Here is a 22,907-nt window from a genome sequence, read left to right on the forward strand (position 1 = left end):
TAAAACAAACTTTCTTGCCATTCCTGGGGGCTGGGAGACAGAGTCTCTACTGACTTCATATTTTAGTCTGTCAGTAAATACTGGTGGTGAAGCTGAGATATTAAAATACAAAATATTGTTTTGGCATTGTTGGCATTTTGGGGCATTAAGTCTGTTTGTGTTGGGTTATTTGGCAAAACAAAAAGATGCAATGTTGTTCAGAACAGAGAGCTGCTTTCAGACCCAGAGCTGAAACTTGTTTTGTGGCAGTAGCTGTTTTGTAGGGGGTTTGGAGCAGAGTGGGAATGGGGAGGCTATAGCACCGAACTTACATTTTCCAGAAAGGCAAATTTTAGTAGGTCTTCCTCCCAGGTGTTCCACATCCTGAGCTGTCCTTTGGGATCTCTGTCACCACCAGTGTGGCACAGGGAGTCACCTGCTCTCAATTCTTCATCTGCCTTCTCTTTGGCTGTAATAAGAGCTAGAAGTTGCTGAACTATTTAATATATCCAAATGTTAGAGGCAATACTGTGAAAAATGTGATGTGAAAAGAGCCTTCTGACTGTGTTTGTGTTCTAGCTCCTTATTTGTGTTTTAGCTCCTTACCAAGGGTAGGCAGCACCAGTGCTTGTGGTAGGCTGCATTGACCAGGACTCCAGGAAGACCATTTCTGAAGTTCAGGTCACCTGTACCCTTTCTGTTCACCACTGAAGGAGGCCAGCTGACAATGTGCCTCAAGCATTGTAGCTTTGAGTTATAAAGGGAATAATGCTGGCAGTGCAATTGAGAGAGAATATTCCTCTTTTTTACCTGTTGCCCCTTGCCCTTTTTTTGGCTCTTCTGGGCTTTGCCTCGTGTACTGGGCTCTGCTCTGCTCATCGCATCTTTTGCTGTTCATGCAGTAGGAAAGGATATGTAGCTGTCTATTCTTTCTAAGGCAGGGCCTTCTAATTCAGTCTTAAAACACTGTTTTACCATCATTCACTTTAATTTTTTATTGTCTTTTCCCATTACTTTCAAAATCAAAACTAGAGGTAATTGCATAGGAAGGCCAGGGGGTTATTCCAGCTTGCATGGCTTGGGAAGTGTGCTTTATTACTTTATTTCTACGCATGTCAGTAAGTAGTTACAACTGTTTTGTCTCTTCTTATCATAAACATTTCAGTGCAAGTACCTGGGTCTTGTTCTGTGCTTTTACGGTGCCAGTACGTGCGGTAGTAAGCCCCCGTAGACATTTGAAAGCTACCTTCAAATGCAGCGTAAGCCGTTAAAACTCAGAGGACCAAGGTGTGCCAGAAATTTAATTTAGTGAGATTTTACGCAGGAAGTTAGAAAAAAGCTAGACTAACATGGCATTTACCTGCTGTAAAACCAAGTTTCTTTAGGACTTCAAGTACTTTTTTTTTTTTTTTCTTTTTAACCCCTCACCAAGCGCTAAGTTTTGGATGCAAAGCATATTCTGTCTGCTCAGCCTTCTGAGTGCATGGCTTGAAACAATGAAACCCAGCATGCCTCTTGATACCTGTGAATGGATATTCCTGTGCTTGATCCCAATATGCTTCAAGTGGAGCACTGAGTCCTTCACCCCAACTCGGACAGCTCGCTGGGGTCGCTGTCTTCAGTACCACAAGGTGTTGTGGGTGCCAGGTATGTCCGTGGGCTTCATGTCAGCATATTTAGGTGAGAAAAATCCAGTGGGGGCACTCTGAACATGCAGTCCCACAGCCACACATTTTGGGAAGTAGCAAGAGTACATCAGGAAAGCAGTGGTAGGTGTTTGCCTCGTTCTTATCCTCGCCCCTATAGGTGCTGCAAGAGCAAATCCTTCACGTGGAGAGAGGATCCTTGGTCAGGCTGTTGCTCTTATCTTCATCTGCTGAAAACAAGATTGTTCTTCTAAGCTATTCTTTCTGAATTTCAGAGGGTTGACAGACAAGTGATGTAAGTTGTTTTTTTTTTTTTTTTCTTTTAAGAAAAAAATGCATTTCAGAGAAGGTGATTAAACAATACTTCTGCCAGTTGCCTTCCAACTTTGCCATTTCTAGCGTTCAGATGTTAGGGTTACATTTCTTGTTAGAGCCTGCAAGTAGCAGTACAATCTCACATGCCTATTTTCTCTGCTTTCAGATCTGTATTACGAGCGTTTACAGTGTGTGACAGGGATGTTCTTCTGCAGGGAATATCCAGAATTTGATGGGACGGCAGTTGTCTCGAGCAAACACAGTTTAAAACCTCCCTGAGAATACATCATGCAGCTCTTAATCTGAGTTTGTTTGCAGCTGGCAATGCTGTGGCCATGCGTTTAGGGGCAGATGGTCCAAACTTGCTAGGTGGGCATCTTGGTACTTTTTTCCAACATGAATGTATGAAACATGTATGTATGAAAGCAGCCCCTTCTTATTCCGTGGGTTTTTGGGCCCTCTGCAGCTTCCTTTCCTTTATCCCACCTGCTGGGACAGGATGTACCGACCCGTACCTGTCAAGGTCCATGCAATTTGGTGCCAGTGCTTGGGGCAGTGAAGGGCTCCGTGTGGTGCATGAGGGCCCAGGGCCCACTGCAGTCGCACACAGCAAGGGCTCGATGGGGGCTGGTGGGCATGGTTCGGCTGAGGCTGGGGAAGCAGTGAGGAGATGCTGGGACCTTGGGGCCCTGGGCAGGAGGAGCACACCCAGCCGGTTCCTGCAGTCCCACGGCAGCTTTCATCACCTTTCCATCCAGGTTCAGCCTCCGGACAGGTTGGTCACAGCACCGCAGTCTGCGTGATCCCCTGGGCTTTGCTGCTGTTGGTGGTTCCTACCATTGAGAGCCAATTCCACCAGCATTGGCTTGTTGATCCATGCAGAAGCTTCAAAACTGGACTTTCAAAAGTAGCGTCAGGCATCGCCCCCAGGCAGAACCTGGCTAAAGCTCGGAGCTGGTGCCTGGAGCCGGAGCCCAGCGCCTGCAGGCAGAATGGGCCCCGGGTGGTGGAGCCAGCACCGGGACTCGAGTCGACCTGCAGAGAGTCACCATCTGCCCTGAACTAATTCGACTTAAGTTTTTTCCTCTGGATTTGTCTGGTAATACCAGCAGAATGTTGCAGTATTTGGCCAGCCATAAAACAGAAACGCTAAACAGCCTGAAAAATATTTTAGCCTGCTACTGAGATTAAAGCAAGCCCCAGATAGCTATATAACTGTCAGGCAAATCAAAGCGTGTCACGGTGCGTTGCGAGGGAAGATGGACTGGGGCTGTTCAACGAGCTCCAAATGCTGCCTCAAAGTTTCCAGCGTGGGTGCGCAGGACCCTTCACCGGGAAGATGGATAAGGGCCAGGTGGAGGAGAGCGATGAAGACGTACGGCGCAGCCAGCTCCTCTGACACAGCGCAACCCCTCGCAGGGGTCCGCAGCCTCAGCTCTTCACTTCAGCTGCAAACAGGAAAAACGCTGAAGTGCAAATGAGAAATATAAACTGAGACCATTATTGATTGGGAAAATGCAGTCCCCGCGCTGCATGAGTCATGTAATCCACAATGCTTTTCAAGCTTAATTTGAGAGAAGCAGAGGTGCATGGAGGATGGTTTCAATTTCCAAGCAGTGCTTTTTGACCACTCATGCTTTTGAAAAGTAAAAAGAATATCTTGGCTCAGGAATGAACGTGAAGCAGAGGTATTCTGCTCTTGGCCCGATGCCTGCTCACCCTCTTGAAGCAGAACTTATGTATTGTGATGGAAACATAACAGCGTGTCCTGCCAAAGAGCAGGCCATCCGTACTGGAGCCTGCAAGCTGAGGAGTTATAGCTGCAAGTAGAAAAGTTGGACCAAATGGAATCAAAGAGGTTGGATTCTGGATAAATAGGCAATTTGGGGTTACACCTAATATTTTTTAAATAGAAGAAAAGCTTTTGACTCAGTGGGGTTCCCGTTGAGATGAAAGCATCCTGAAAATGCTCAGGATGAAAATGCTAAGTCTGGTTTTGAGGCCAAATGCACTTCTTCGGAGGATCTTTGGTTGTATTTTAACCATGAACCTTACACTCTGAGTGTGTTCTCGCACGCCTTCCCTTCCACAGGCACAAAACCTTCAGCTTTAATAAATTTGCTATGAGTGTTACTCTCTTGTAAATATGGTTGCTCTGAAGTTTACAAGACAGATTTAATCCAGAATACCGTGGCAAGGTTAGAAAATAGCCACTTGTGCAACAGTTCGCTCAGATCTTGGTCAAATTCTAGACCAGGCAGTTTGTATTCTTATTCATTGCATCTTCATTTGCAGGGGAAGAGGATGTATCAGAGAGTTGCCACAAGATGTGTGCTCTCTTAGGATGTGCAGGTTGCAAAGCACATGCTTAAACTGGGTACGTGGACCTTCTGGACCTGGCAGTGCTTGCTTGTCTTCAGCACCAGCATGTGAAAAACACTGGAAATGAGGACTATAGGTTTCTCTGTTGGATCTACCTCAATATCAAAATTCTGTTGTATCCAATAGAAAATGAAAGAAACCAATTGTTATGGGGTAGGTTTTGCAATTTGTAAAACTGGTTTGCATCAGAATTATAACTTCAATGAGTTCATGAGCTATGAGGAGAAAAGAGATTTAATTTTCAAAGTTCCAAGTGGTTAGTTGTGATGGTAGCGTGATTGTACCAGGGGAAAGGAGCTACAGTCACCAGTTCTAGCCCCAGCACAGAAGAGAGGTTTCTTCCAGCCTGAATCTAAAAATACAAGGTTTGGATTAACCAGGACTGAAGTTACAGAGTGAGGGGGGTAACGTGTAAATAATGGGGAAAGGTGAAACAAGTGTAGAGGAAGAGATACATGGGCTAGTAAACCCATTCATCAGTGAGTAAATGCACAAAACTTAGCAAGAGAAACATGCACGAAGCAGGAAAGAAAGGGATTTATGCGTAGAAAAGTTGCAAGTGTAAGAAATGCTAAGAATAACAGCAAAACTATTCAGTGAGGGAATTTTATTGGAGAAAATGAGAACGTTTACATAACAGGATGATTATTCCTCTTAAGGGAACAAAGATCAAGCCAAAAAAACAAGCGTGCTGACTAATATTCTGTCTTCCCTATGGAGGTTTTGGCAGGTTGTAATCAGCCCCCTGGTATTTTCTCTGTCTTCACAGTGGCAGAAGCGCTGTAACCGCCAGCGAGCTGCAGCATCTAGTATAAATGGGAAGAGGAGGCAAGGAGGAAAACAACAGCAGTGTTTCGGTTCCTTTTGTCAGGCCAGTGCAGGTGATGCAGGCTTTGAGAACGAGTCATTGTGTGGCATCAGGATTTACTTCCAAGAGCCTGGGCTGGAGAGTTCGGCCGGGGAGCTGCCGGGTGAGTGGGGAAACTGGGCCCTGCTCTGGCTCGTGCTGCGTGCTCCTGCTGGAAGGGGCTCAGCCCCCAAGGTAGTGCACGGGCACAGGAGGACATCTGGGTTGGGCTGGATTTAAAGTGCCTGCTGGAGGCAGAGATGCCCAAAGTAGTGTGCTGGAGTGTGTTGTGCTGGGCACCTGAGTGCACCTGAGTGCCCGTAGTGGGATTGCTTACTCTGTGCCGTGAAGCAGGGAGTGCTGATACAGCCAGAGGAAGATGAATTGCAAACCAGACTGCTGATTTTGTATGATAGAGCCGTTTGGTTTTGAGCAGATTTAGAACTCTGTAAATAACTGCCATTGTGTGAGGGCATTGAAATAATGCATGTGAGCCTCTGGGACTGCTGAGCCCCCTAGCCAAAGGGTAGGCTCAAGACTTCGCGTGGTCGGTCACCCTCACGTACACAATCAGCTGCTTCTATCTGAAGTACTGAACAAGTGCCATATTTTGGAGAGGGACTGTTTGTTGTGCACAGGAGCCTTCTTTGCTGAGAGCCAGGGACCAGGCTCGAAGCCTGGTGGCTCTCATCAAGCGGGCGATTGGCCATCGCAAAGTGGAAAGCCAAGGAACCGTGCTGCAGCTGCTGGTGGGGTTTAAACCCCCTAAAGGCTGTCTGTCTGTATTCGAGGGATGTTTAGTGGGAGCTATGAAGCTTGTCATGTGGGATTGGTAAGGGCAGGACCACTTGGAAGCATCAAGGGTAAGATAAGGGAAAGGTAACGGAAAGCGTGAGCCTTGTGAATGCCTTCAGGGCAGGCTCTGCCTGCGTATCTTCAAGAAATGAGACACCGTGAGAGTTTATCCTTGAGGAAGAGCTACAGAATTCATTCCTGTCAGGTTATAAAAGAGTTTAAGAAATGCCATGAACTTGACATAAAGTCAGCAATTTGGGGAATCTACTGTTAAAAAGTATAAAGTGCTATAAAACTTCCTTTGTTTCAGGAGAGAGCTATGGAAATGCAACAAGATTCACAAGTCATTCATCTAAGGCTGCGGACTGGTGTGTAGGTTTGTGCAGCGAGAACATTAATATCTGTTAAATTCCCCAAATTAACTTAAACATTCCAGAGAAGGGATGTAATTCCCCATTGTGTAAGGAAGGAATTCACCCCTCCCCCAGATTTTCTGCTTTCCAGGGACTCGGCAAAACCAGCAGTACCAAGCCGACCTTTATCCCTGTTAGTAATCGGCTCCAGATTGGCAGTGGCTGAAGCAGGGATCGGCAGAGGGCTTTGTGTGATGGGGCTGAAGGGGCCGGTGGCTGTCAGGTTGGTTCCTGTGGGGTATGTCTGCACCAGGCTGGCAGCCCCGGGCGCCCCCTGAAGAGGTTGGAGTTTAAGCTTGTGCCGTGGTTCTCAGTTCGTGGCACATTATTCCCCTCTTAGGGGAGCAAAACTTGTAGGCTTCTTGGATGAATTAGGAGAGATGCATTACTGTGCTGAGTTATGCTTATTAATTTATTAGGGCTCCTCCAGCATTAGCCTTTAGCTTGCACCTTGGCTTTTTGACTTTGTATTTGATAATGTTTCTGCCACAGAAAACTTTTTGTGGTAAGGAGAAAAGAAACCTTTAGGCTGCATCCTCAATTACCAATAAAACCTGTGTATGTTCTGTGATGCCTAGCTGCTTTGAGGCACGTCCCAAAAAGCTGATGGTAGTGGCTTTTCCCTGCTGTTCCCTGCCACAGAGGAAGAAATGCCGTGCTGGCAGGAACCTTGCTCAGGGTGCTGGAGAGCAGTATTGATCTGCAGAAGCCTGAGTGCATTCTGTACAGGGAGGAGGGTTTGGACGTGTTCTTCACCTTGGGGACAGTTTGTGTGTGGTTCGGCCAAGTGTCTATCAGAAGACAAAGCTGGAGAATGGGCTGTATGTGCAGCAAAGCAGAGCAAGCGATGGAGAGGAAGGCACCGAGGGGAACTTGACTCATGAAATGAGTGGAACAAACCTGCCCCGTGTACCTGGCTTCATGTTCAGCCCCTAAGATGGTCAGCGGTGCCATCTTGTGTTAAGTGAGTGGTATTTGGGGGAAAAGTTGGATACATTTGCTGGAAACTCCTGGGGAACAGGAGCTGGAAGAGCTGGTGAGATTCGTGGTGTGAGATGAGAGCGGGGAAGCCCTTAGGTCACTGGGGCAGAGGGGCAGAGGATGCCCAGCTGTCACAACAAAAAAGTCTGTGCAATTTGGACACTGCTTGTGCACTAGAAGGTTTATTTAGCAGTGGGTTTTCTGCTTACATTATGCACTTTTCTCATTACAAATACAGAACTGAAATAAAACCGTATTTTTTTCTATTACGGGAAAACTCCTCAGTGGAAACGGCTCGAGCATCCTTCTGTGAGTAGAACCTTCTTTGTGAATATCTACGGAGCTGCAGTGGTGAGAGCAGCAGAATGCGGGAGCTCAGCCCCCTGCGCTGTCGCTGCGGCTCTCAGCGCTGTTTGCCATGTTCCTGGCCGGCCGGCCCTTCGCTGAGACACGTGGGGCCGTGCGAGTCATGCAGGCAGCTACGTGCCTGTGATCAAGTGGTTGTGACCTTACAAATGAAGCTAATCGATGTCACGTGCTTAAGTTTCCTTACCAAATTATTTGTCCCAATTGAAGGATAAGAGGAAAGTGATTGAAACCACATTTTTGCAGACAGTCATATCTGCAGAAAGAGAGCTCAGATCTGTCCAAGCATTTCTTCCTGAAAGGCGAGCTGAGTGGCTCTTCTAATTAAGGCTGTTGGAAGCGAGGTGGCTTTCTGAAATTCATGCCCTGAGAAAGGTGGCCAGTACTTATTTAGTGGTTTCAGAACAGCTACAAGGGATTTCTGTGTCTATAAGCAAGTTACACTTCTTATCATGTAGTACACAATTCAGGAAAGCCCAAGAATTTGAACAGAATTTTTGGTTGGGGTTTTGTAACCAATCCCTGCCTTTGTTGCTGAAAATAGAAAAGGACTTGATTAGAAGCATTTAAGGTTTTTTATAGTAACCAAGATAATTTTCAGCAGAACCAGTGTTTTTTGTTGTTGCAGCCGTTGACCAAGTCAAAACCACGTAGCTGGATAATTTTTAACTAGGTCATGGAGCAATCATTGTTTGGGGTCTCTCGACCTCAGATGGAGATTTGAAGGCTGGTTCCCATAATAATGTTCAGCCTGGCAGCTTCCCAAAGGCAGACCTGCTCAGCGAGGCTTCGGCACGTGACATTGTGCACTGGGGTCTGACCTGGGGCAGATGGGCTCATGGTTCATGTGTAAATCTCTGTGCACTGAAGCCTGACTTGAGTGCATAAAGAACTTTGTGGAATAAAACCTTGGGGAACACATCTGACCTTCATATAACCAGGTCCCTGGGAAATCTGCAAAACAGATCCCTGCAGATGACTGGGGGGTTTAGGTTAAGTGGTGTTCTGGCCATGAAAGTTTAACTGCAATAGCTGTACAGGGAAGACAGCTTAGGCTGTAGAAGAAGTGGCAAAATCCCCCAAAGATGCTGTAGGATCTGTGGAATTAATGTTTCTGAGTACAGAGGATTACACTCTATGCAGAAGTTTCTCTAGATAAAATACCAAGTTGAAAAACAAATACATTGGCCAGAGAAATAGGATGTGGACAATGAGTAAAAAGGTAATTAAACCAAATAATGTTGGCATAGTAGAGTATTGCTACTACCATATAAACTGTGGGCTTCTGTTAATCCTCTTGGAAGAGGGTTTTACTGTTAACTCAGCAGTAGTATCCATTTGTTCTCCCCAAAACGTGGACTTGAAAAGTTTGATTTGCTATGACATATTAAATATAATTCAAAACAAAACGGGCTAATTTGTGGGTATACAAAGTAACCAGATATGGTGCGAGGAAAGGTGTTGGAGGCACAGAGACACGGGCACTTTGCAGGATGTGGCCATCTTTACGTGTGGAACAGCAGAGCATCTTCCTGCAGCCCCCCAGCAGAAGGTGCTGGCAGCGCTCCCTTCGGCAGGGCACCTGCAGTCCCCTTCTGCCCGCATACCCGCAGGCGCTGAGCTGCAGCCTGAGCAGGACTCAAACTCCAAGTTTCCAGAGTTTGCATAGCTGAGTTTCTACCTCATGCCCCCGATGAGCTCTTCAAGACAGAGTAATTCCAGGTCAGTGCTATTCCTCCCTCCCGTCCGGAGCAGCGTGGCAGTGCTCCAGCTCTTCCCCGCTCTCCCGGGGGATCCGCGCGCCCCGGTGCCGGGCTCCAGCTCCCCGGGCTGGGTGCCAGGGCTTGGCGCGGGGCTGCCTGCGCTCGGGGTACGGCTGCAGCAGCAGCTCTTCCAAAACACAAACATGCCTCTGGGGAATGCCCCGGTCAGCTGCAAGAGCCGCAGCGGAGATGGTATTCGAGTAACGTCACTCTGGCTGCTAGCCATTTCAGCGGATGATTTATTATTTTCTATACGAATCTGCTTTTAAAGCTTCTCATATAGTGTTATGGATGATATCATTCAGTGTTAAGTACTTACAAGATCTGTTTCAACTTTTGAATGTATTCAGAGATACGGTCTTGGCAGTCATAATACTCGGTCCTCTCTGTTTATTGCTAAGGACATGCAGCATAGACCTCTCCCTCGTTACACTGAAGAGAAATCATTTTCTTTAGAATTTGAAATTACAATTTGTGTTCCCCTTCCCTCTATCTGAATATATCCAGGAATGGAGATGCAGCCCATTGAATGTTTTCTCGTGCACGACTGCAAGCGGTGCAGCAGTACCGGCGGTGGGGCTGGAGCCCTGCACAGTGCTGACTGTGAGCAGTGGGCACAGGGAGGAACGGGGCAGCGTGCCCAGAGAAGCTCAGTCCATGAGGTTGGCACGTGAGAGGTGAATTACTGACCTGGAGAGCAAGGATGAGAAATCATCTCTCAAAAAAAAAATGCCTTGGAGCCTTTCAGGGTGGCTCCAGGTGCTGCGTGGATGTGCTCCCGACCCCAGTGCTGTGCCAGCTGGTGCCAAGGTGTGTGTGCAGCTCTCACTGATCCCTCATGCAGAAGAGATGAAACGTGCCAACCTGAGGGTGGAAGCAGTTCCATGTCTGCTTGTCCTCCGCTCCGTTAGGAGCTTCCCTTCTGAGAACAGGTTGCAGTCACAGTTCTTTGTTGACCTGCACTTGGGGAAGGGCTTTGCAGCCCTTTTGCTGGTAAGGGCAGTAATTAAAAAAATAGAAGTTTTCATTGAATTCCTGCCTTTGCTGTCAGCTTGTATGAGGACACGGTGGTCAGTACCACCACCAGATGTGCAGCCAGCGGGGTGTGTAGTGGAGTTGATTTTTATTCTATTTTTTTCTTTTCATATAGAACAAGGAGTTAAAAGAGCAAGTGTTTTGCAGATAGGTGTCTGGAGAAAGTCTTGAGCACCACTATTCCTTGGATGATCCGCTTTCGATTCCTGCAACAGTAACCAAAAGCTAAGAAGCTGAAATATTAGGTCAAGCCTGCCTGTGTGCCTTATGTTAGTCTGCACAGTATAGATTTACTAATGAAGGGGAGTCACAAGGATCATTACTTATGCAAGATCTCAGGAAAGATTAATGGCTGTATATCCAGCTCTTCTCATAGCCCATTAATCTTCACTGCGGTTAATGAGTCTTTATTGATTCTGTCAGGTAGGGTAATTTCCATTTCTTTCATCGAGGCATGTTAAATACATGCTTATCTTTTTTTTTTTTTTTTTTTTTTTTTTGCCAGTTACCTCTTCACTTGTCTGATCAGGTCTGGAAAAAAAACAACAGGCCAGGATTAATGATCATTAATGGATTCAGTGGCGTGGGCAGAGCTGCTCTGTCACATTTTGCTGGTAGAAAATGAATCCAACAGAAATATGCATTGTTTTCTCTGCATTGCCACCTTGAAATATGTCTTAGCACAGGCTCCCTGCAGTGCCGGTGCTGGCACAAGGACAGGGGCCTGAGCAGGAATCCCTGTGAACCCCCCTGCAGAAGGGAGGCCAGAAGCAGAGTCATGAGTTCGAGGACAATACTGGACTGGTAAAAGTGTATTTTTACCATTTTTTTGGCAAAAAGAACACAGAGTGATTATTATTATTTTTATTTTACCAAGTATTTTGTGTGAAAGCTGTTAGTGAAAATCTTCCTGCCCTTGGTGACTTTCAGAGCCCACTTAGGTTACATAGAAGCTCTCCTTCCCTGCAGTTCCATTCTGGGTTGCATCTCCCCAAAAGAGCCCAAGACTGTTGTGGCAAAGAAGAGGATTTGGAGACTTTCAAGTGAGAGTGGAGGAAGAAGCAGCTGGTACAGTGACACAACATTATTGAAAGTTGTGTGGTTTTATACCCTGGAAAAGGCTGATCTGAGAAAGCTGTGAGGAAAAAAAAAAATCCTGTATAATTCAGCATTGAATAATCTAATTGCTTACTCCCATTTCTGAAACATTGCACTTCAGTCAATCAAAAATTGCAACCTGTTGGTTTCATGAGTCACAAGCAGAGAAGAAGGTGTACTTCTGGTAGAAGGGCCAGTGCCTGGATCATCCCTAATAAATGCCAAGCACTTGTCAGGCATGATTGAAGCACTCTAAACTGCAGATGTTAAATCCCATGTGCTGTATTACAGGCAGCATTGCTCAAAGTGGCCAACAAAAACCAAAGCTGTAAGAAGCCTGCCTAGAAACCATCAGTTGCTCTTGTCTTCTGGGGGAGCAGCATTGCATTTTCTGTTTGGTAAAGTGATGACTGTGCTAACAAATAATAGTATCTTTGAAATAGCAAACTGAGCATGTGTCATCCCTTTGAAGGACACATGTTGAAATAGAGGGCGATTACTTCCAGATAATCTAGCACATTCGTTTATGTCAGTACCTTCAGTTTGTCTCGGAAACTTGCTGATAGGGGCATTTTGAGATTCAAAACAAAACAAACCAGAAACAAAAGAAGCTCGGCATATTGTTCCGATGAAGTGAAGACCCTTCTGGATGTGCGTGTGCTCCATTGGATTGATCATGGGAGCCCTGGGATGCACCAGCATCTTCAGGGTCCTCGTCTGCACCACTGCCCCAGGTGATGGCAGATGGGAGCAGAAGCACGTGGCACAGCGATGCTCCCCTTCCCCTGAGTCCAGCACAAGGGTACATACCCTGGACTTCTTCCATCCACAACCCAAATGAATCTTCTGCCTATGTAGTGGCACTTTAAAAGCCCTATCAGAGCTGAAAACCTTACAGTGATCCTATGTAACCAGCTTCTGCTTGAGGACTCAGGTGTTTGTTGTGGGACTTCCCCCTGGGGCTTCCTTTCTGGTAATTCAGGGCAGTTGTTACCCTCCAGGCTGGCCTCGTATCAACAGAGCAAGTAAGGGGAAAAGCCGTAGGAGTCCAACTGAGGCTGGGTTTACACCACTTACGGGGGGTAGCAGCTAGTTCTGTTAATGTCATTTGGGCTTAAGCAGAAGAAAGTGCCACCCTGGGAAAATAGGGCTGGGCTGCGGGGAGCAAAGGCTGCGTGAGGGGCTCCGCACCCAAGGCTGCCTTCTTGCTTGCTGACTGACTAATAAAACCAACACTTTGCTGTTTAGTCTTGCAGAAGTAGCTAATGAAGCCCCAGTGCCTCGTGTTGGTGGTGATGCTCCCAGCTGATAGAGCCGTGTGCTGGAGCAAGCAGTAGGTACCAGCTCTGGCTTCCACGGCAACACCTACCCTGGTCGACACTGCTGTCATGAAAACTCAGCAGAGGCTCCCCAGGCAGGCTGAAATAAGGTGGGGGAACATGTCACGTGAAGGGGCCTTTGTGTTCTTTGTGTGGTTTGGGAGTGTCACTGCTACTTAGTGTTCCAGGCCATTATATTTTTTAATAGGTCATTGTTTTTGGACAGCACAAAACAAACTGCAAGTGCATCTGACCTGAAAAGTAGTTTAGGAGGCTGCTTGGTAGACAGAACCATCTCTAACCTGGTCACAAATGGTGTGAGGCGGTGTGTGGCAGGGGATGGAGGTGACACAGACCCTGCGGGGCATGCAGGCTAGCCGAGGTGCGATACACTGCAGGGACTGCACATGCTAAAAGGACGCTTGTGAATGTGGGCTCTGTGATTCTGTGTCCGTGCTGCGGTGGTTGTTTGTCCTTATCAGGTTAATCACACTCATCTGTGCCCCTGTGGCTGCTTCATCTTGATGTAGCTGTGTCCGCTTGACTGCAGGAGCAGTGCTGGGCAGGGCAAGGAGCTGGCTGGCAGCCAGCAGCCCCGTGTCCTGCCTTCAGTCCCCTGCTGCTCCTTGGTGCTGGAGGTGGGCAGCACCGCCCTGAGCTCTCTCTGCCCCTCTCAGAGCCAAGGCACAGGAGTAGCTCTGGATGCCAGAGCCTCAATTTCTTCTTCCAAATAGCATTCGGCTGCAGAAATTAACTTGAGAAAAATCCATCTCCATCCGAGGAACATGTACACATCTGGACGAGTAGTTACGAAGATTAATGTAATGCACGGGGTCAGAATTCCCACTGACATTTACTCAGTTTGTCCAAACAAGTTAGTGGAAACCTCCTGTGTATATGAACTGTACTCTGCAGCGCTGTGCAGGCATTTAACATCTTGGATGCCAGTTTCCTCGCAGGCACATCTGTAAGTCTTGATCTTTAATTGCTTTAAAATATAATACTGGGAGGAAAAAATCATATAGATGATGTGTCACTTCTAAGACTAGCTAAAGCAAAACAAGAAGCAATGAAGTCCTCCCTGTCTTTGGACTTAAAAATCAGTCCTAATGCAGCCAGGTTTTCAATGAAGAAGGAAAATGCCTGCCAGACTGAAACTTTTTTTGCATTAGTGATCGATGCCTAAAATAATGCTGAGATGCAACGGTAGCTGTGTAGGATTCATGGGAACGTGACAGCTTCTTGAAGCACAGGCACTGACTCTGACAGCTGAGCCAGAAGAGGTTTGATGCTGAACGGTAACTGCTGGGCCCCCCAGATGGCCATAGTTCTGATCAGGACCTCCCAAAGATACCCTTGGCTCCGTCGGCATGGTAAAAACGAGGCATTGTGAGACTCCTGTGAGCAAGGCATGAGCATTGGTCTCAGTGTGCGGGTTTGAACTCAGCTGTTCTAAGGATGAGTATTTGGATTTGGAAGCAATGTGATATTTTCCATACTACAAAATCAAGAAATGTGAGGTTTTTAGTGTCATATCTCCCTCCCAGTCCTCCCCAGCGTAGGGTGTGCTGTTACCATTACCCCAGTACTAGCTGTGTGACACAGCCCTTAAATGAGTGTGTGTGTGCTATGGCCTGATGTGGTTTTCTCCATATGGCAAGAAGTTGTTTGGTCAGAGAGCACCTTCATACTGGTGTAATTCCAGGCATGTTGCTGGTTTTACTAGCGTAATGATGATAATTGATGTTTTAAAACTGATAAGGTCACTGATCACTGCTGTGTTTATTTGGCAGCCAGCTCGGCAGTATGAACAATTAACACAAAATGAAGCGAAAATGTCCTGTCCTGCTCCCTGGCCCGATAGCAGACTGGGTGTCTCTTTGAAACACGGTACTGTTCACTCGACTCCTTTGTCACAGCATTTGGTGATCGTTCTCTCTAGCCAGGTGGGCCATGCAGCAGTGTAGGACGGGGTCACACCTGAGCCACGTAGCCAAACTCTAAATTTCTGACATTGCAGGTTTGGCCATGATGAGTTCATCACACTGTTTGCTACTATTATCCCCTTTTTTTCTTTGGATGTGTGCAGGTTCGCAGAGCGAAGGTATCAGTGGCTGTAAGGAATTCAGGTCCCCTTTACCAGTTGTTCTGCCAGCCTTGAATGTTTGTCAGGTATTTCAGACAGGAGAGTTCAGGGAGCTTTTCCTCAGTGTGGTGCAAATCCTGCAGCTAAGAAAGGAGCCCAGGAAGATAACCTGCCTCTTCCCATGCTCAGCATTTCCCACCTGATGTGAACCTCAGTCATGTGGATTCAACTACTGGCTCTGCAACGCTACCCGAAGATAAGGTGGTAACAACTCATTTGTATCCCCAAATGATACAAACCAGAAGCAGATCTCACCATTTTTAAGTGGCTCCCTATCGGAGGGGGACTAGAGGTGAGAATAACTGTGCTGACTGCCAGCTCAGAGCTTCAATGATTAATACTGGTAAATCCTTCAAACCGTATAAACAGAAAGACAGCATTGTGCATAGTCCTTGGTACAGGCTCTGTGCCATTCACTTGCAGTGTTCCTAATACGTTTCTGAAATTAAATTCTATTTAGTTCTTTGTGCAAGAAATTAACGTGGATTTATATATGTACTTGCGCTTCCATGTTCAGGAGGGAGAGATGAGTACTCTCCTCTTGGAAGTGGAGATTACTTCATGCACAGCTTTTTGGCGAGTAAAAATAGATTTATTCTATTTTTGCATGTTCATCTGATTCAGTGCTGAAATCTCTGAAGCAAATGCAGCAGCCCCAGTTGCATTCAGCTCAGGATCATGTTCTGAATGATGATGAAAGAGAAGAAATGTGTTACGCTACACTAAATAAAAGGGAGGGGTTGGAGGAGGGTATTGAACACGGAGTTTGCTCATTTGATTTGTAAGCATATGAAATAGCCTGCCAGTTTCTTCAGCTAAGCACATAAATTACTTATATCGTGGTTGTGTGTTCTCTGTGCTTGCTGTTATCATTGGAAGCAGTTTTATCAGACTCCAGTCCCCACGGTACTTCAGAAAGTTGTAAGAACGCAAAGCTATCTGAAGGTCATTTGCAATCTTAACTTGAATTACTTAGAAATTACTAGCTGCTGTCAGCTACTATAACAGTGCTGATATGTATCATAGTAGTTGTACAGTGACATGGGAGATGTACTGAAGGTATCTGAAACAGAAGCAAAATGTGTGGCTTTTGTGTGTAGGCAGGAGGATATTTCACTGTCAGCTCTGAACACGATCCCTGTACGGTGAGACGCAGTGACTCCCTACTCATGGAGGCTGCTGACAGTAAGACAGGCACTTGAAAATTCGTCTTCACCAAGGATTTCATAGGCAGCTGGCAGATTTCCAGGAGTAATCTGCTGGGGCCGAGTGGGAGACGCACTGAAATAGCCTTGGTTTAGTGCCAGTTGACTGGCAGTGGAACAAGATTCTCCAGGGAGGCTGTTCGGCCTCCATCCCTGGGAGGTTTTCAAGACCAGAGTGGTTGAAGTCTGGAGCAACCTGCTCTGGTCTCATCGCTGACCTGCTCTGAGCAGGAGGTTGGACCAGAGGACCTCGTGAGGTCATTTCCAACCCAAATAATGCTGTGTTAACCCGCAGAGTAGGCTCTGCTTTACTCAGTTGGAAGAGCAGGTAGGAGAGGATGTTGTAGGAAGTCCCCTCCTTCCTTTGGATCAACATGAAGTCACTCATACTGCCATGAGGAGTTTACCCTGGGTGTGCATCCACGCCATGGGTATGGCCAAGGAAACCCTAACACACCTTGTGTTGAGGCTGCTGAAGTCCCTGCTTGGGGTTCTCAGCTCCTGTAGGGGTGAAGTTGTGCTGCCTCAGCAGCAGAGGACAGAGCTGCTTGGTACTTACCTCCAGCTCCCCCATCCACCAGGATGCTGGCAAGCTCTCCGGTGACAGATATGTGTCGTGGTTGCCTGTGTGATCTCCTCTTCAGTCACAGGCCCTTGGAACCTAGTGTGTATCAACAGTAAATAGTTGAAGAGCAGAGAGCAAAAACCCTGAATTTGTATCTGTGGGACACTTCTAGGTAATTACTGATGGCTACGTTTTTTGTATCTGATAGACCTGTGTTTTGTCACCTAGCGCTTAGCTAATAAGCCACAAAAGCTAATTATGACATAAATGCGAGGTCACATCTGACCTGGTCCCACCCCCTGCTCCATCAGCTTGCAGGCAGGAGCCCTGCAGGTGCCAGCTGTGGGACCCTCGCCGTGCAGGCTGTGTCAGGGTGATGGCAGCAGCCCTGTGCAGGTGAGGGCACACCCCAGGCTTTCCACCATTTCTGTGGCCCCCCCAAAAGCTCTCGCATTGCCCGCAGCTGCTGTCTGTAGGGAAGGGAAGGCACCGGAGTGGCTGCAAACTACCATAGTTGGAGCAGTCCAGTCTTCAGGAACTTGGGAAAAAATGGAGAAATTAATAATCAAAGATGTTAGTTATATATATATTTTTTTAAGGCCAGTTGATGTAACGATCCTGTCTTTCACCGTCTTCAAAAAGCTTTTTTTCCCCTCAGAAATAGAAGAAAATAAGTTTGAGTGAATGCCACCAGTTCACTCCCCACTTGCATTTTCCAAGTGCCTTACTATGAAGCTTGCTTCTTGATTCAGTAGCGTTTTGGACAATAATCAGAGGACTTCAGGTCAGTTCCTCATCACTGGAGGAATACACTAAGTTCCTGAACGTAGTGGGTAAAGGCAGCTATTCCCCCACAGCCCTGCATTACCTCTTTGGTGGTGTTGAGCATAAGGTGTAATTCTCCTTGAGAGGGATTCTCCTTGAGAATTTCATAATTTAATTCCTGATGGCTCAAATGGCCCAAATGAGGGTGACATGTCCTCTGATCCTACATCCAGATTGCTTTAATGGAGAGGTTGTGGTGGGCTTCACATCAGTTTGTTCTCCTAAACTTCTGTGTTGTTTGTTGTCGTTCTGTCAGACTTTAACCCATATCCTAGAAATGTCTTATTGCAAGAAACTGAAAAGAAAAACTGGTGACTGGCTTTGTTAAGGACATCTGCAGGTCTGCGGCCCTGTTACGCCCATCGCTGCCGCATGTTATCTGCAGGTGGTAGTGAAGGGAATCAAAGCTTCAGCTGGTGCTGGAGGAACAGCTGGACCTCATAAGATCTGCAAAAGAAGATTCCTCAACTAAAATATGTCCTTGGAGAGCCATATGTGCAGAGCTGTTAGGATTTTGGAAATGATGTGGTGGAATGACAGGGAGATGACTGGTAAATATTAATTGGGAGAGCAGCCCGTGCCAAGAAATTCCTTGTGATCGCGTTACCTTCTCCTCATGCAAAATATTTACTGAGTCAGATCCCGGTTTAATTTACCGTAACAGTGTGGTCATTGCACATCCACTTCAAGAGGAGACGCAGACGGCTGGCAGGTCCCCACCTTGCCTCAGGGACAGCGGGGTGGCCCGGAGCAGGGTGCCTCCAGCAGACACCTCAAGCCAGGGCACGGAAGGAAAGGCTGAGATGGTGTGGCCACACTGAGAGGCTGGGGAAATCCAGGAGATAATGCCCAAAGCTGGGGTTTCCCTCCCAGAGCCACCAGGGAGCAGGCATCGCTGCTGGTGCACGGGTAGGAGGTTGGCGGCATGGAGGAGGCTGTGACAAAAAGGAACAGAAAAAAATAGGCATTTTTACAAATATTTCTACACTTCATTCTCAAATTTACTTCCATTTTGAATTTTAAAACCTTCTTCTTGAAAACTTTCCTATTTTTTTTTAATGTCAAAATTCTGAATTGAGTTGAAAGTACCAGTATTTGAAAGCCTGCTAAAAACTCTAAGTGGAATACATTTCACATCATCTACTGCTCATGTTGACTCTTTGCTATTGATCGTATCACCATTTTAGCAGCTGCTCTGACTTTCTAGACCTTTTCTTTAAACTTCAGAATTTAAAATACAAATCTCATGTTAATAAATGTAGCTGCATGTTATATCACTGTAAGTTTAAATTTGCCATGTTTGCAGCACCCAGGAAAATATTTGCTGTTATTAAGTACCTTTGGAGAGCCCATTGAAGGTTTCTCCATAAATACAGATGCACAAGTAACAGCACAGCTGTGTCGTTGCAAGGTCCGTGTGTTCTCCGAAGTACAACAGCCCATACGTGGCCTTAGCCCAAGAGGTCCGGCAGCCTGGTGGACACAGGGATGCTCCTGGAGCATGGTGGTCACCCTGCAGTGGCGGCAGAGATGCAGCCAGGGACGGCTCTGGGGCCTGCTCAGGTTCCCCTTGGGGATAACTGAGGGATGGCAGCTGCATCCCTATGTCCTGGGATACCCAGCGGTCCTGAGAGAAGGCACAGAGCCAGCACGTGAGAGCAGCAGCAGCAGCAGTGAGCTGCCCTTGGTACCCTGCAGTTCTCTGTTTGGAGACTTCTCAGTTACTTGAATGTTGGCTAGGAACGAGTCTGCGGTGGCGTGCAGCAGAACAGGTCGTGCGTGCCTGACGTTAGCGACCTCCTGCAGGCTGATTGCTGAACTACCCGGCTGTGTTTGCCTTTTGGTAGGGAAATGATGAGTACTCACATGTGAAAATTGTTCATGACACTGCACAGCTGCTCCGCTTGTCTGCATATCCCTGCATTTCACCCTGTCTTACAGCATCAGCTATTTTAAGATTGCTTTTTTTAAAAAAAAATCTCCTAGAGTCAAATAATTGCAGAAGTGCAACTTCTAGTAACTGTAAAAGGTTTCAATTAATTGCTCAAAAATGGAGTTCCAAGGGTTGAAAAGCCCTTCTGAACACCCAAATATCCATAGCAATCTCTTGAGTTTAAAACTTTTTTTGGGAGGGGGATTTTTATTTCCATTTGCTGGGAGGGGCAGCTGTGGAAGTGTGACCCAGCACATCACGGGGACTCTTCTCCCATTTTTGATTCAGTAATTTGTATCACAGGGAGACAAATGCATGGGCAGTGTGAAAATACTTCTGTTTAACTGGAATAAATTGAGAATTGAAGGTGAAATTTAGGATTTAAAGGAAGGAAGACCCTAGGAAAGCACCATTCCTCTCTTCAGCTGATGCCTCACGTGCGGATGTTTATGGGGAAAATGACCTGCCATGCTGAAGGCATGGGCTGTGTGTGCATGGAGTAATCCCAAACTCTCCTATCAGCGTTCCTTAACCTCCCGGCAACGTGCGGTCAGTTTTCATTTTCACTCTTGGAATTGTTTCCATGTAACGCCCTTAAGCAGCTCTATGCGTTACAGAGAAACAGAAAATGCCCCCCAAATTGGCTGCCTGATTATTCAACGCGATCGCTCCCAGCTCGGTGTGGCAACGCGCTTTTCATGTGGCTGCCCATATGCCCCGCACATGCCTGTGATCTGGCTCCCAAAAGGGTATGTTGTGATCTGCTCGCGTGTGCCAATTCACATATCTAAACGTTTTCATAAGGGGAACCCCTTTGTGTTAGTCATCTGGTTGTCAAACAAGACCTGGCTGTGATCCTGGACCTGGCACTAGATGAAATATGTGCACTTTAAACATTTCATACTCAAACTGATGGGAATGGGCAATTCCTCAGTACATTTTCTCAAGGATTTTAAACAATAAATGTCAACCTAAGGGCAAAGCAAGACAGATTTCAGATTAAAGGGACGGGGTTTGCTACACATTTATAAATCCCGTAGTCCCAACCTCCTGCATGTTTTTTAAAGCAACGAACAAGGAAAGGCAATGTCAGACGCAGTGGGCACTTTTGTCAACACAACTTTTTCCTTGCGTAGTGTGATAGAAAGATTTCAAAAATAGATTTTTCTGATGGATTCATGACTTGGCATCCCATAGAGAATCTAGTATTCTTCCAAGCCAAGCTAAAGGTTGTATTAGAGGACTAGCGAAGCCAGTCAAAAGAACCTTTCATCCCCAAGATAACTAAAATATTCCTTTGTTTATTTTTCTCCCTCAATTACTTTTCCTGTCTTGGCTTAATCTGTAGTGCTGAAGCTTGTCAGCACCTATAGCCCTTCGTTTAGGATAGATGCCTTGGGAGCATGAATAAAAGCAAATTTCTTGTAGGGTCTCCCTGTCACAGCTGCTGCCTGAAGCCCATTGACTTTTCTTTCAAAAGACCCAATGCTGTGCACAAACAAAACCCAGAGCCAGTAGTTTTATATTGCTTAACAGCGGCAATGAGTCCTTGCTAAGCCTGGTAGCCTCTCATTTGCAACCGAAGCATCTAATTTGCTTGCTCTCCCATTTTTCAAAGAAAAAAAAAAAAGGGTGGGCACAGGAAAAAAATGATTGTCTCAGAACACCTGTCTTGAATGAGACTTCATAAAATTTTCAAATATTTTAACATGTGAGTTTTAGAATTTACAGCTGCAGAGAGAAGTTTTGAGTAAGAAAATGAAATTTCTGTTTGGAAAATTATTTCTCAAATAACCCACCCCCTAGCCTTTTTTTTTTTTTTTTTTTAATTTTCCCCGGGAAAGTGATGTCCTGAAACCTCCCACGGGTGCTTTCCTTTTGCGTTAGTTGGTGATGCCCAATGTGGAGCTGCCCTTCCCTCAGTTGGATGGGGCACCCGAGCCAGTGTCACCCAGCCAGGGTGTGGCCCCAGCCCATGGTGTTTTCCTGCTTTTCCTCTCTCTGCCTTCGCCTCTCTTGTCAGCTCAGGGGTAAGCTCCCTGCCTTGCAAACTGCTCCTCCCCATGCACTGCAGGCACAAGGAGCCCTGCCTCCTGCATTGTGCCTCCTTAGGTGACACTGGAACCTTACAGTTTTTAGTTTTTTCCAGCATGAACAATGGAGATGCTATCCTGTTGCCTGGGTGGAGCTGGGTTGTTCTCGGGCTGCTTGTGAAGCTGTTGGCTGGTTTCAGACAGGTTTGATGGAGAAAGAACAGTGAGCGCTTCTTGATGCCACGTGTCAGGTAGAGACCCAGCAAGTGCTGCGGCTGCAGGAGTGCTTGGAGCTTGCTGTCACGGGCAGTGTTTCTTGCAGGGAGCAACAAGACCCCACAGAAGGAGAAATGCTGTGATTGCCCCAGCTGCAAGAAAAGCTTCAAGGAAAGTTTGCTCTTTCTGTTGTTAGAAGTGTGCAGCAAAACAGGTTTCCTTGCCTTTAGCACTCACAAAGCCACGTGCCTGGGTCACTGGGTACCCAAACCCCGTAACAAACCCAGTGTGAAAGCGAGAAGATGGCAACTGTGGCCAGGCAGTAGCAACTCGATGTCTCTGCTTCAGAGCAGGGTGTGCGTTGTGGCCAAGGCTGGCTGGCAGTGGTGTGGAAGCCAGGATGTAAGTGAAGCGGGGGGGAACAGGGAGTGTGGATCCATGCATAGCCTGGAAGGGGCCCTGAAGAGCCCTTCATGGCCTTCCAAAGGCTGCTGGCAGCTGCTGTGCTGCTACTTGCAGCTAGAAAATACTGTGGAGAGGTGCTGCTTCTTGTAATTGCTCAGCTGAACCCATTGAATCAGTTGGACCTGTTCTTCGATAATTCTGTTAAAAACTGGTGTTTTATTCCCTCCCAGCGAGCTGCTCCAGACCCACTTCCTTTCCATTAGGGTCCCTGCCTGGCTGCCTCGAGGAAAACAAATGGGAACAGAGCGTGGTCACGTTGGGTGGAGTGCGAGAAGGGACGGAGCTCGTTTCTCCAATGGTGGTTCTTCTTTCTCGTTTCTTCTTCCTGCTTGCTGCCACAGTCATCTTTTCTTCCTGCACCAGCATCATCCCTGCTAATCAGGGTGCTGTGAAACTACGAAGGAGAGGATAGCAGGAGGTATGGGAGGGAAAACTGCATGAAAGGCAGAAGAGAGCACAGTGGGGATACAGACAGAAAAGCAGGCTACGTGCTGAGCACGTGTAAAGGGAGACAGCTGGAACGTCGGAGAGTAACAAAACTATCTTTCCATGTGTGTTTGCCTGTTCCCTTGTTATTTTT

At 46.8% G+C, this 22,907-nt stretch overlaps 1 long non-coding RNA gene across 4 annotated transcripts in view; it reads left to right on the plus strand.

The window, feature by feature from the left end:
• LOC311444367 overlaps positions 1–22,907 on the plus strand; it is a 217,535-nt gene that overhangs the window by 90,331 nt on the left and 104,297 nt on the right. Inside the window, exon 3 of one of the 4 annotated variants that reach the window (XR_014697854.1) lies at positions 22,531–22,567. The exons of the other annotated variants lie outside the window; for them this stretch is intronic. This is a non-coding gene — a long non-coding RNA (uncharacterized lncRNA). Of the gene's footprint in view, positions 1–22,530; positions 22,568–22,907 lie in introns of those variants that run through there. 4 annotated transcript variants of the gene reach the window in all.

The sequence above is a fragment of the Aythya ferina genome, assembly GCF_964211825.1.
Source record: "Aythya ferina genome assembly, chromosome: 14".
NCBI lineage: Eukaryota > Metazoa > Chordata > Aves > Anseriformes > Anatidae > Aythya > Aythya ferina.